The sequence below is a fragment of the Triturus cristatus genome, chromosome 5_2, assembly GCF_964204655.1.
Source record: "Triturus cristatus chromosome 5_2, aTriCri1.1, whole genome shotgun sequence".
Classification (NCBI taxonomy): domain Eukaryota; kingdom Metazoa; phylum Chordata; class Amphibia; order Caudata; family Salamandridae; genus Triturus; species Triturus cristatus.
Genome location: NC_140588.1, coordinates 700,003,013 through 700,016,583, shown reverse-complemented (window position 1 = coordinate 700,016,583; position 13,571 = coordinate 700,003,013). Strand labels below are relative to the sequence as shown.

Genomic DNA, 13,571 nt, shown 5'->3' with positions numbered 1-13,571 from the left:
CCAACCTAAACTCGGAAAGCAAACCATTTAGAAGATTAACTTCAACTAAAACATGTGGATTTGTATTTATTACAGACATAATGCTGAAAAAGGTGATGCAGCACCATTATTCACTTATAACTGGCCATTCTTACTCAGAGCCTAATTCTTTACATCAAGAAACCGAGATCAAGGGTCAAGGGATACTGTAGCCTCCTCCCTAGCCCTGGAGCATGCAAATGAAATACGCCACAAATGGGGCTCTGCGTCATAACTTTTAAACTTACACCTTAACACCTCCCGGCTGATTAAGTAATTCCTGTTAAGAGTCTGCCCAGAACCGCAAGAGTGCTAGCGTGCATAATCTCAAGACACTACATCGCCCCCTTGTTAAATAAAAAATTCAGACAGCATTAGCATCATAGTTCCTCAATGAGTCGTCGGGTGCTTACACTGGTCAGTCAGATCAAATGGTGTGAGGTACTTGAGGGGCACCTTCATCAGGCACCAATTTTATCTGTTTAAATGCTTGATCTGGACAGGTAGGCTTGGTCCCCTCACTTGTGATATCAGGAGCTGACGAACATCGAGGTTGATGTTTCAGTGTGATGAGTCTTGTGTGATGGACTTTCCGGGACAATGCACTGTCACCATGTGTTCTTTGCACATTACAACCCACAAAGGGTCAACAAACAACAAAGTGTTTGTTTTTTGCTTCCTTTTCTGTTTGACCAGTACCCAGTCCCCTTTTCTAAAGACAGTTTCCTGGGTGTGTCGGCGCTGATCAGCATATGTTTTTATCTAACACTTTCGAGAAGCGTCTGTGACACAAACCTCATCTACATTCATAGATCGGCCCAATGTCCATTGTGGTAGTTTGGTTCTGATGGCTCTCCCAAATAGCAAAGTGGCAGAACTCTCATCAGTTGAAAAGTGAGGAGTTGATCGTTAGACACGAAAGACATGGCACATGGCTTGGTTGAGATCGATTCCCTCTATCGATGCTTGCTGAATTACCTTCTATTGTCAGATTTGAGAATAGCAGGGATGCCCCACGCTACAAAAGATGTCATCAAGACGCTCGATTACTTTGTCATGGGTTGTCGATGACAAGTCTTCCACCAAAGGAAAATGTGAATATTCATCAATGACTATCATGAGATGATGTCCATTTCCTAGAGGCCCAAAGAAGTCAGACATTGTCAATGGATGTTGCGCCACCTTGGGGGATAAACAGTTACAAAGATGACATGCTTTCAGCTCTTTCTCAAATCGTTCATCTGGGCAAGGGAACCACGATCAGTCTCTTAAGGCTTTTTGGTGGCTACAATGCTATGATGTTCTTCATGGGCCAGTTCAATGATTTGCGGTCTCAAACTCACAGCTATGACAATTCACGAACCTCTCAATATGATACCGTCTCGGGTGATGGATAGCTCATCCTGTACATTTTTTTTATTCTACCTCATCGGCAAAGGGCCAAACACTTTTTTTCCAAGATGTCTTTGAGACTGAACATGAACCTTATCTGTGTTCAACGCTGCACTCATTTGTTCAAATGGACAGAGCTGCTGGCGTTCTGGACCTCACAATGAAGCTAAGATACTCTTCAGCCGCTTTGGAAGTTGAACTGTGGCAATGTAGCAGCACTCGTCAAAAGTAGTCTGCAGGGTTTTGATCTTTCGCCAGTTTATGTACAATCACATAATTGTACTTTATAAGTCACAACCCCCACCTCTCGGTGCAATGGGGCATCTTCGCTTTGAGGTTTCCAAAGATAGTGAGAAAACGCCTGGTAGTCTGTGATGATAGCGAAACATTTCCCATATAAAAATACATGAAAGTGTTTGCAGGCCCACACTACAGCCAGACTCTTTCTACGGCTGAGAGTAGGCAGATTCTGTTTCAGACAGGCTTCTACTGGAATTGGCTATAATGTGTTTTTGGGCATTCGGATGGCCATAGTGTTGTCCCCAGCTCCACCGGGCTTGAATCTACTGTGATCTCAATATGTAACTTAGGGTCAAAATAGGCCATTTCAGTTGCATTCTCAATCCCAAGTTTTGTGCCTTTCAAACTTTGATTGCATTACGAGACCACTGGATTGGGACATTTTGCTTTGTTATATCTCTCAAAGGGGCACTCACTGTAGCAAAATCATGAATGTATTTTGAGTAATAACTGGCCATGCTTAAGAAGGATCGCAGCATGGTTACATCTGGTGGGGGACAAGTAGATGATAATGCTTGCACTTCATCCAGATAAGGAGTCATTCCCCCATCAGAGAATAAGTGCCTAAAGAATTTGAATTTGTTTTTGTGAAACTCACACGTGGCCTCATTCAAAGTGAGACCTGGATCAGCAAGTAATTGGTAAATTTGCGAAAGGGCCTTGTCATGCTACTTTTGTGTTGTCCCAAATTCCAGTATGTCATCACTGTAATTGAAAGCATGTGTGACAGGTTGAATTATTCGGCAGATAACATCCTGAAATATCTCCGAAGCCAAAGATACCCCAACCCTCAGTCTTTTTTGTATATGAACAAACCAGCATAAGTTGAAAAACTAGTAATGTACCTACAGTTTGCCTCCAGCTTGAGTTGATATCCTTTGTTCAGCTCAAGACGGGAGAAGACGTTGACTCAGTTCAGCTGCTTGATCATGTCTGCGATGTGGGGACCAGGATGTCTTTCCCTATCGATTGCTTTGTTGGCCTGGTGCATATCAACGCAAACGCGCAGTGCACCTCCACTTTTTTTACACCAAAACTATGGGTAAAACCCAGATCGTGGGACCAGTGGAGCCTTCAATGTTGTCATGCTTCAACCGTGTTTCTTGTTCTTTCTCAATGGCTTAGTTGGAGAGGATGTAGCCTTACGGCTGGAATGGTCGACGTCGAAGCTGGGGAACCGGGTTCGAGTCTCAGCAACGACGCTCAACATCCTGTGATTCTGGGCAAATCACTTACTCTCCCCGTGCCTAACAAAAAATTAATGTGTCCTCATGTAATGAAACTGGTACTATGTAAAGCGCTCTGATACCCGATATCTTCGGGTCTAGTTTGTGCTATATAAAACTCTGAAAAAACAAAATTTTAAAAAAGGCTACTTGTAAGTGGAAAGGGACTTTATGGTGCCATTGGGCAACAGGACGATTGTCTTCATTACTATGAAGTTGCACTTTCACCGATTTGTGTCTTCCAAGGCCATGAAACAACTACGGGAACAGACTCACCATTTCAGGCTGAGCATGGATGTTGTAGTTCAGAGATATCAGTCCCTTGTTAGCAGCAGTGGGAGAGCTAAATAACCATGCACTCGACGAATTTCCTTGAACATGAATTTATGCTTGCACCAATGTAGTTTTGTGTCTCGTGGTTGCTGTGAATAACACTTGCCTCTAACGGTTTAGCCGCAGCCCACGTGTATACCTTCGTTTTTGATGGGGTAAGGTGTGGCACATGGGACAGGCTGTTAAACGTTTCCACTGGCATGATATTTATCGATGCACCACTGTCTATAATGAAGGTTATGGGGTAACCGTTCACCTTTAATATAATTTGAGGGCAGTGTCCAAATTAAATTTTTCACCCCGTTTGATGCTTTTCTTTTGACCTTTGCAAGCAGCGAATCCTACATGTTCATGCCGTTCTTTGGTAGATATCATCAACGCACATCCGTCTGCTTCACTAGCAATTGATCGGGACATTGAAGAACCTTTAAATGATGAATTTGACAATGATCGACTTTGTTTTGTTTCTATTTATAACTGATGTCGACTTTGGGCCTTGTGGGCGTGGCTAGAATGCTTTTGTAACCTTCTGGCGCCCATTTTCTCTTCTCGCTGTGACACATTTGGTTTCTCTTTCGCTTTGCAGACCATTACAAAGTGGTTTTCTTTATCGCAGCCTTTGCATATCTCACTATCAATTGGTTCAGCACTCAATATAGTGTCATTCAAAGAAAGTTCACAATAATAAGCACATAAAGAAGATTCCGGATTTCCAAATGTTTTCTTTTTATTCCAATCAATTCTTTATTTAATGTTCATTAAAATTCAAAAGGACTTTCAACCCGAAATACAGAGACGCTGTTGGCCACCACGCCGTATTCATGAATACAAGTAATACATGAATATCTTCTTATGAATTTTGGACTGAAGCAATATAAAACGACTGTGAAACTCTTATGAGCCCTGAAGAAGTCTCTTTTCGAGACGAAACGCGTCGGCTATGGTCCTTCTGAATTTTAATGAACATTGAATAAAGAATTGATTGGAATACAAAGAAAACATTTGGAATCTCCAGAATCTTCTTTATGTGCTTATCATTATGGATTTTGTTTGAATTACACTATATTGAGTACTAAACCAGTTGATAGTGATGTTTGTATAGGATTTTTCCTAGTAAGGAGCATAGAGGGAAGTGCTCCTCGGTTCTGTGCACCATTATTCACTGCTCAAACAGTATATTGTTCGGTGCGGATTGCTATAGCCTCTACCCTCAGTATTTGTGTGATTATTGCCTTTGCATGTCTGTCCATGGCTGGACATTTACCGTCATGGGGAAATGAAAACCCACATTGAAAGCATAACTTTCCTTTCTTTGGAGACGTGGATCTGGGTGCATCTGTTCTGTGTTTATGCTTGTTTTTCATGATCAACGTGGATTCATTGCGCTCTGTTCCTGCTTTTAAATCAGCAGCTTGTCGATCTGCTCTTTCTTCTGCCGTTGTAGCCATTAGTATTTTCTCTAATATGAGTGTCTCTCTCAACACGAGTCTTCTGAGAGTGTCTGAGAGACAATTATCGATGACTGAGGTGCATGGCTTCTTCATCATTGAAATCACAAAACTTACAGCATTTGATAAGTGCGGTAAGTATCTCAACAAACTATTCCATCTTTTCACCAGCCTGTTGCCATGCTTGATTAAAGATGTACCTTTCATAGTCAACATTCAGCATCGGATTGAACTGCGCTTCTAATGCTTCTTTTATCTATTGGTACGAAATTGCTTCAGTTTGTGAGACTTTCTTTAGCACTTCTTTCACTCCGTCTTCATCAGCAAAGTTTTTCAAGTATTTAATGATCTTCTTATCGTCTTCCTCTTCCAGCGCATCTCTGAAATCATCAAATGTTTCGCTCCATGCAGCCCACCTGGCACCGATGTTCTGTTTCTTTGGAGTGTCAAACGGTGGCGGTGGCTTCAGTAATGTGGCTGTGTTATATTTCGCGCTTCTGTCTGCTGCCATTGGGAGTATATGCTCTTCAGGCAGAGTTTGTTGCACAGGATGCCACCTGCAACTGCTGCACGCATCAGCCTTGCACCTGAGCTGTCGCATCCTATTGAAGGTTGTGTGGCGTTTCAATCGCCTGTGCCGGTAAGTACGTTTCTGTTTTCGTAACTGGTCATCATTGCTTTCAGTGTTTGCTTCATATGGATGATGGCTCTGTGTTTTGGCACTGCACAGTCTCTCTGCCGGCAGCCTTACCAGTAAGTTTCTGACAGGCTTCTGAATGTGCTCCTCTGCTAGAAAAAAAGCAAGGATGAAAAAGAACCTGAAAAAGATTGAGACAAATGGGCAGGGAATGTCTGATAGGAGATGAAAGAGGTGGAATCAAGACTACCCAGCCTTGGTATTCGGCAACCCCCTAATTTGATATCGCAAACTGCAAGCTTCAGAGCTAAACTTTGTGCACCGGCACTAATTCTTTTACAAAGTAAGCACTGAGAAGTCCTTGTGCACTAATCTCTACTGGCTGCAGTGCCATGACTGGCCACTTGATCTAGAGTCATGCTTAAGACTCAGGCTATAGTGCCATGGCAGAGTGCCAAGGAATAACATTGCCCTTGATGTTATGCACCATAAGGTATAGCATTCACATTTGAATACAATGGGACCAGCATACAAATATTGTCTAGGACAGAAATGTGTAGAAGGGCCCATGTTGCAGCTTCCAAGGAGTCAATTTTCCGCTAGAGAATAATTATGATAGTAAATGACAAAACTGAGAGAAGACAATATCTGCTCAGCTTTCCCTCCTGGAAAGCTGCTGTTCTGTGTCACCATTAATTAGGAAAATCGATTAGTAGGACCCAAAAACCTAAGTATATGCTCCAGGTAAATGTCTTCCCACATCATCATCATGGAAAGTCCTGCTATATAGATCAAGGAAGCTGAAGCAACGCTCAAGAAAATAAAACCAGTATCATACTCCTAGTCAGTCTCTATTCATACACCATACCCTCACCAGAAGCATTTTGAGCTCTGACGTTAGCATGAAACTTTTCATTTTACTAAAATTATTAAGGCCTAGAATTAGCGAGGACCTTCATGTTTTGCTATAATTATATGCATGATATACTTATTTATAGAGGGTTTCAGCCTTACACCATCATATGTTGGTCTGTTACTGTGTCATTAATGCCCACGCAGCATACAGCAGTGGGCTTTAGGTTAGCCTGCTACAGCTACTGGCTTACTTCACTGAGTGACAGTATTTTGCCATTTCACAAGGAGCAGATCCATACAAACTAGATCCCTTCAATGTCAGAGACTAATGTGGTAATGTGTGCATTTTGGGATTAAAAAAAAAATCCTTTTAACCAATTTGATTTAGATTGGGAAAGGTCCTGCAACTTCCTCTAGAATAACATTTTCCAAAAACCATGAGAAAACAAATGAAGCATTAGCAAAGCCAAATCTGTTGGATTTGCCAATGCTTGTATTGTAATGAAGTTTTTCCAGTTCACGTTACACAGAACGCTTCACTCATTCAACGTGGAACAGATATATCTTTCGTACTACCGAGCTCACTACAGTGTGTATCTTTAATTACATGTCATGTTCATAACATCCAACAGTGCACATTAGAGAGAACGTTGGACGCATCCAACACATGAGTAGATCTTGTAGTTGTTTTCATCACTTAAAGCAGACCTGAGATGTAAATAACTAGCTACTGTGTCGTCCAATTACATTTGCTACCACCACTTGCCTTCCAAATATATACTTCTGTTAGTAAGGGGGCCACCTACAGGCCGGGAAAATGAACAAACGACATGTTACATACTGTCCTACGTTCTTAGCAGAAAAAAACAAACTGAACCCACACCTCACAGAACTAAAAGAACAATGTTCGTTCCAGTTCAGGCCACTGCCAGCACTTGTTCACATCGGTCTGCGATGGCAACCTCGGAATCGTTTGAACAGCCATCCTCTGACTACGAAAAGGACTCCGATGCTATACCAATGCAGACCCTGTGCTATATGCATGTCAGTAAACAGACCTTTCGGAGCCAGTGGTACACGAGGTATACGCCACGGATGCGAAGCCACAACCCTGGACATTGTATTATGCAATTGTTGTTCTCGGTGAGGCAGAAGTCCCATCATTCGTAGACTTGGTGGGAGGCTGAGTTGGCCTTTTAGTGTGGCCCACTCAGATCGCATAAAGTTTGTGGCCTAGAGAGCACAACAATCCAGGGGAGGCTGTATACATTGGGAATATGTATATGGAATATGTATAACTACCTAGCAATAAACAAATCCGCAGGTACGTTGCGCGGTAGTATGCACATTGCACTAATGTGAAGAAGTTGAGGCCACAAACAAAAATTATGACTGCTGAATTCAAGAAAGGTGACATTGACGCCGCGGGAGAAAGAACATTACCTCTTTTGCTAATACTATTCGAATGTAGGACAGGAGACCACTGCCACGCTATATCACGAGAAGGCAGTGCCAGGTCTATGAAGGGTAGGGAGCGGCAGGGTCAACGCTCTTGGGTGGAGCATTGCTACTGTCTAGCTATTCAAACGGTATATGGGCATAGGCGGGCACTGCCTGGGTTCAAGATCGGACAAGACCTATAGAAGAGAAAGAATATTAACTGTTTTGCTAATACTGGTCGAACGTAGCACAGGAGACCACTGCCAGGCTATATCAGAAGGCAGTGCTAGGTTCTACGAAGGAGAAGGCAGCTGCAGGGTCAGCACTCGTGTGAAGCATTGCTTAGCAGGATACTACAGTGTCCAGTATAAAGTCTATTCGAATGATATATGGGCATAGGCGGGCACTGTCAGGGACCAAGATCGGACAGGACCTATAGACGTAATGCCCATGATTGAAATTGGGGGCGGGGGTACTACCTTCGTCTACAAAGTCAGCAAAGGCATGTTGATTGGGAGGGGGTGTAATGCCTAGCTCTACGTTGCTGAGGAACTACCAGAGCTTATTTAGGTCACACTAAGAGTCATGGTGGGGGCGGGGGTCGCTAAATGGTACCGGGCACTCCACAGAGGGGCACTCCAGTCGGAGGGGGTGGTGGGGGGCAGTAACGATGACAGACGGTGTTTTGTGACATGTACTCTAAGGGGACCCTGCCCCTGGTCCCTGATAGGCGGTGAGGTGTCGGGTAAAGAGGCGGTTGTGTGACAGCGGCGTGACCCCCACAGCCCCCTGCTGCAACCGCCAACGTTTCTAGTGCCTAAAGGTGGCCTCGAACCGACCTCCCCTCCCCCCCCCCCCCCTTGCTTACCGGGACGTGTGACATCTCACAGAAGGACTGCGCGAGAGGCCGGGGGCTTGGTGTGGGGACTGGGGTCACCTCGACGGGGCCCCGGGTACCAGGCTCCGGGGTCACGACTTTAGCAGCCTAACTTGTTGGGGCACGTTGTAAACCCCGTAGGATATCGGAGGGCGCAGCCTCCAGTGAGCGGGGACTCTCCGGCTGCCGATAACCCCACTCCCACAGGAAACAGCCGGCGACCCTCCGTCGGCTCCACACGGATTACGTGCTCAGCCCTCAGCTCCTCTCTCTTCGGGAGCAACGGCCGCCCCCGCCATTACCTGCCCTCCCGGCCCGCCTCCTGCTCCGCACTCACCCGAGGCCCGGAGAGAGTGCCGGTACTGCGCGTTCTTCTGCTCCTGGCCCTGCCGCTCGCAGCGCTTCCTCCTCAGCCGCTGCTCCTCCTCCTCCTCCGGGGGCAGCGCGGACAGTGCAGCCCGACCCAGGGGCCTCTAATAGCAGCGACCGGACACACCCTGCGCCTCCTCCCGCACCTACCCCTGACCCCGCGGGGCGCTGGCAGCGGACATGACACAGTCAGGAGCGACGCGGCACCCGGCAGCGAGGGGAGCACAACTAGTTCGCAGCGTCCCGCCGAAGCCCGGGCCCCGGAGCACCTCAGTGGGCACCTACGGAACAACACTAGAGCACCCCTGTTACCATAATACCAACGTTGACTCTTAAGACACGATCACAACGCATGCCATCTACCAAGCCGGGACTCGTCTCAATGGCAGATGTGCAATAGTGTTTATAAATACAACTGTGCATTCTTTGGTAGCCCGTGCAGCACCTGTTCCTTGTGTGTGCAAGACCGTCATGTGAGCCCGGGTGCTCAGCCAAGGCCTTTGTTCATCTGCGGGGGTGACTTATCTTCAATGTGATGGAAATTACACCAAGGGGAAAGGATTTCAGGGGGCCCTTAACACCATAGTACAAGACTCGCGGACATGTTGTCAGTTAAAGAAGCTTGCACTACTAACTGTGCATTACCCTGTTATGTAAGAGAAACTCGCAGTGCAGTTGTCTGTGAAGCACGTTATCTGTGTCATTAAGGGAAGTCTATAGCCTCTCTGTGAAGGAACGATCTACTGCTTTTGGCTATGCCAAGTAAGCCTTCTTTGTGTGTGAAAGAAGCTTGCACGGCTTCTATCCATGCTTCTCTGCTTTCTTGTGTAAAGGAACCTTTTAGCGCCTTTGCTGTGGTATCTGTGAACCTGTTGGCTCTCAAGCGATGATGTTTAAAGTCAGTTAAGAATCAAACCATTTTGGGAAAGTAATGCAGGTTTGCAAAGAGGGTAAATCAATTGAAGTCTATGGTATGGAGGCTTGTAACTTTGTGGGAGGGAGAATATAACAGAAAATAAAGCAACACAATCCAACCGAGGGTGAGTTGGCGTGTATGGTCAGGTGGTAACTAGCTGGCAGATTTTAAGTTTTCTTAGAATTTCCATAAGATAGACCGTTTTCAGCTGATGTAGCTGAACAATGAAATGCGTTCTGGGGCAGTAATATTCCTTGACTTGCTGGTAATCTTCATTTCTCAGAAATCCTTTACATGGCTTAGGGCTCTGCAGGAAATGTAGTGGGCTTCGGCCCTCTTTATTACTATATTGGTAGGCGGTGCAGAAAGGAGGGTTTTACGTTTTTTGGATTGTTTCCAGCTAGGTCACATGGTGCCTGGGCAGACGTTAGACACCTCATAGAGTAAGTAGTAGAACGAGGCAGTGGGTTGAGGAGGTTATGCTGAGCCATATTGAGTACAATAATTTGGCATGGTATGGTAGTGGAACTTCTATGGCACAATAAGCTTCATGGTGCTCCGAGTATCACCCCTAAACACTCAGTTCATTTACCTCTGTGATTTAAGCCAGTGTATTTTCAGAAGTTTCTTAAAATGTAGCAGTTGAGATCCAGCCCACAGATAGAGAGGCAAAGAGTTCCTAAGTTCATCCTCTGTAATAGAGAAGGCGCTATCGCCCGGCATAACAGTTATGGTTTTGGTGATAGACGTTTAAGCATTTTGATAACCAGAACGAAAACGACATGGCGGTTGGCACAATATTGTTTGCTAGTTATTCTGAACTATTTGAGTAAAGTGCTTAGTGCACTGGCACTGGGGCTTTAAAATAAATCATTTGTTTCACTGGGACCGAGTGTAATCCAATTAAAAACTGGGGTAATGTGAGCATTCCTAGGGGTCTTAGTAATGAGACATGCTGCTGCATTCTATACGAGCTGCAATTGTCCTAACATAAGCAGGTGAGGAAAGGTATATGTCATTACCGTAGCCCGTCTAAATTGAATGAGCACATGTACAATTGAGATATGTAGATTTTCTTCAAGAAACAGCAACACATTTTTCAATGTCTGGAGTTACCGATAGCAGAAGTTCTCAGTGTTTATCACTTGATTGTTTATTGACAGATTAGATTCCATGAAGATGTCCACATTTCAAACTGTTTTAAAAGGGGTTGTACAGGGTCCCATTTTAGCCAATTTAATAGATTTGTGTCTTGCTGTGCATTGGCAGCCATTAGTAGTTCAGTTTTTAACAGATTCAGTTTTAAGATATCTTGGGCCATCCACCATGGTGAAATTGTGAAAACCCATTACGTCAGTGCTGTCTTTTTAATAGTGTTTTCAGTCATTGAGACTTTCACTCTGTTGCCTGAGTTAGAAATCCTTAAAAAAAAAACCAGAAGACAAGATGCATTTGGCAAAACAGGAACAGTTTATTTAATTAAACATTATGGCCGGTAGAGCAGTAACAGGCACGAGGTCTGAGAACTGTCTCAATTTACAATTGGTTGTTGTCCTTCTTATATGCAAAACACAACAGGTTATAAAAGTTTCCGCCGTACCATACATGGTGAGGAATGGTTGGTTGCTGCCTCTGGAGTCATAAATGAATGGTCAAATGGTTACTACAGGTGGGTCTTGACTTCACGTGGACACAGTGTGCCCAGTGGATAACGTGTCCAGATGTCCAGCATGGGGAGTGCATGATTGTGCTAGGTCCTGATTGGCAATGTGTTCCTAATTCATGTAGCATCTGACTTTATGGTGTTTTGAGGAGCGGACGTACCCCCTCCGGCCATGTGTGTTTTATTGGGGCAATCTCCCCTGACCATTGTAATGTCTCTGCGCTTATCTGTGCGATTGATCAAGAGTTTCCTGCTCAAGTGTTTGCTTGTCAGCTACGCACTCTCCCACCTATGACCCATCAATCAGTAATCCCGGACCTAGGTCTCAGGGCCTGCTTGACTACATATTTGCAAGACGAGGTAGATGTAGAGTTCAGAAAGGGCGATTCTATGATCGATTAATTTTGATCGATTAATACATCTATTTCCATATTCACAACTCTCTTGCTCAGGGATTCAAATCAGTGTGGTACCACAGTATTGACTTTTAAATATAGACCTGCAACAATGTCAACTGCAAAATATCGACTTGATCAATATTGTTAAGATATGTAGAAGTGGATTTAGAAGAGTTAATCTGCGCTCCGCTGTTTGGCTGTATGTTAAAGATCAATAACTTGCAGTTGACGTTGTTGGAGGATAACATTTTTGTATTCGATATTTTGACTTATGAGCTTCAAATCAAACACAGGCCTTTTCACTCCAAGTATCTCAAATGAGGAAATCACAGTCGTAATATAAGGGATAAAGTGACAAGGCAAATCTATTTTTTCAACAGCTACCTTTGCAATATTTGATTTCACCCCTTTAACAATGACCCTATTAAACTTTTCAAATATTCCTTTCAAATGTAAAAACATAAAGCTTTTCACCTATTAACAATTCCTCTAGATTCCAAAAATTGTTTCATTTTCCATGGTATGAATTGAGCACCATTATCATTTGAAATAGTTTCCAGAAAACCTCTCTGAAACATACCTCTCTCAAACACAGCATCCATGGATGGACTAAGAACCACTCGAACTCTCCCCTCTTTGAAAAAATACCAATTAGAATTAACAAATCTTCTACCCCCTAAACCTCAAACAGACCTAAAAACAGAGGGACAGTTCTTTCCAAGGTCACTTGGTAAGTATCACCTGTTGCAGTTGACATTTCTGCTTTTTAAGTAGTTTCTCAGAGTTCTGACACATGGTACAATATATAATATAATATTTCAACTAGAATATAAGTGATGCCAAAATTATATTCTTATACTTTGGATAATATACTTATCTTGAAGATGCATTTCCATTGCTTTTTAGGTCGAGTCTGGGCAGCGCATGCTCTGCAAGGCATGCTGTATTGGACTATGGACTTGAAGCCCTGCCCACTTCTGTCCATATTTTTCATTGGTCTGTGTCACTGTCCTCCATAAAGGCTGGCTTCTGATTTGTTAATAGGGTTGTTAGTCCCTCCTTAGTATTGCCTTGTCTTCATTTGTAACCTCCCATGAGTACCAGCCCTTTTACTTTTGTTGCTACACAGTATGTCTTATTTAGTCTGTAAGCACTATTTTCTTTAATTAGTTTCTCCTACTGCAGGCACAATATGCTTTGCTGCAACATTCAGCGCACCATGCGTGCTTTCACTTTTCAAGCAGCCCGGGACAACCCGTCCGCTTCTTTGAAATGAAATTGGTCTCACATTTACAAGAGTTTGAGCTATTGGCATTGTAAATGACAATGCCTTTTATTTATGTGCTAATTATCAAAACAGATAAATAAAAGGCATTTTCATTTACAATGCCAATAGCTTAACCCCTTCAGTGCCACGCCCTTTCCCCGCCCTGTGCCGGGCGTTGCATTAGCGGGCGGGGTTCATGACGAGATAGTCTCGTCATGTGCACAGCGCAACCGCGCTCCATGACGAGACCATCTCGTCATGGGCACTGAAGCGGTTAAACTGTTGCAAATGCGAGACCTATTGCATTGCGGCTGCTTGTTAATAAAGTAGAAGAGGATTGTGATCAGCTATAATAACAAATCATTCCCCGCAAGTCTGCCTTGAAGCACTCCAGATACACGCTAGTGCTTCAAGTTCTGAGATGGAGTATCT

General features: G+C 44.0%; 1 protein-coding gene across 4 annotated transcripts in view; it reads right to left on the bottom strand.

Moving 5' to 3' along the window:
- Nucleotides 1–9,188, bottom strand: part of BCORL1 (BCL6 corepressor like 1) — a 1,042,621-nt gene extending 1,033,433 nt beyond the window's left edge. The window contains exon 1 of one of the 4 annotated variants that reach the window (XM_085607780.1): nt 8,864–9,188. The gene's annotated coding sequence lies outside the window, so the exon portion shown is untranslated. Of the gene's footprint in view, nt 1–8,517 lie in introns of all 4 variants that reach the window. The other 3 variants (XM_085607776.1, XM_085607781.1, XM_085607778.1) reach the window with 3 other exon arrangements.
- Between the last annotated feature and the right edge of the window lie 4,383 nt (nt 9,189–13,571).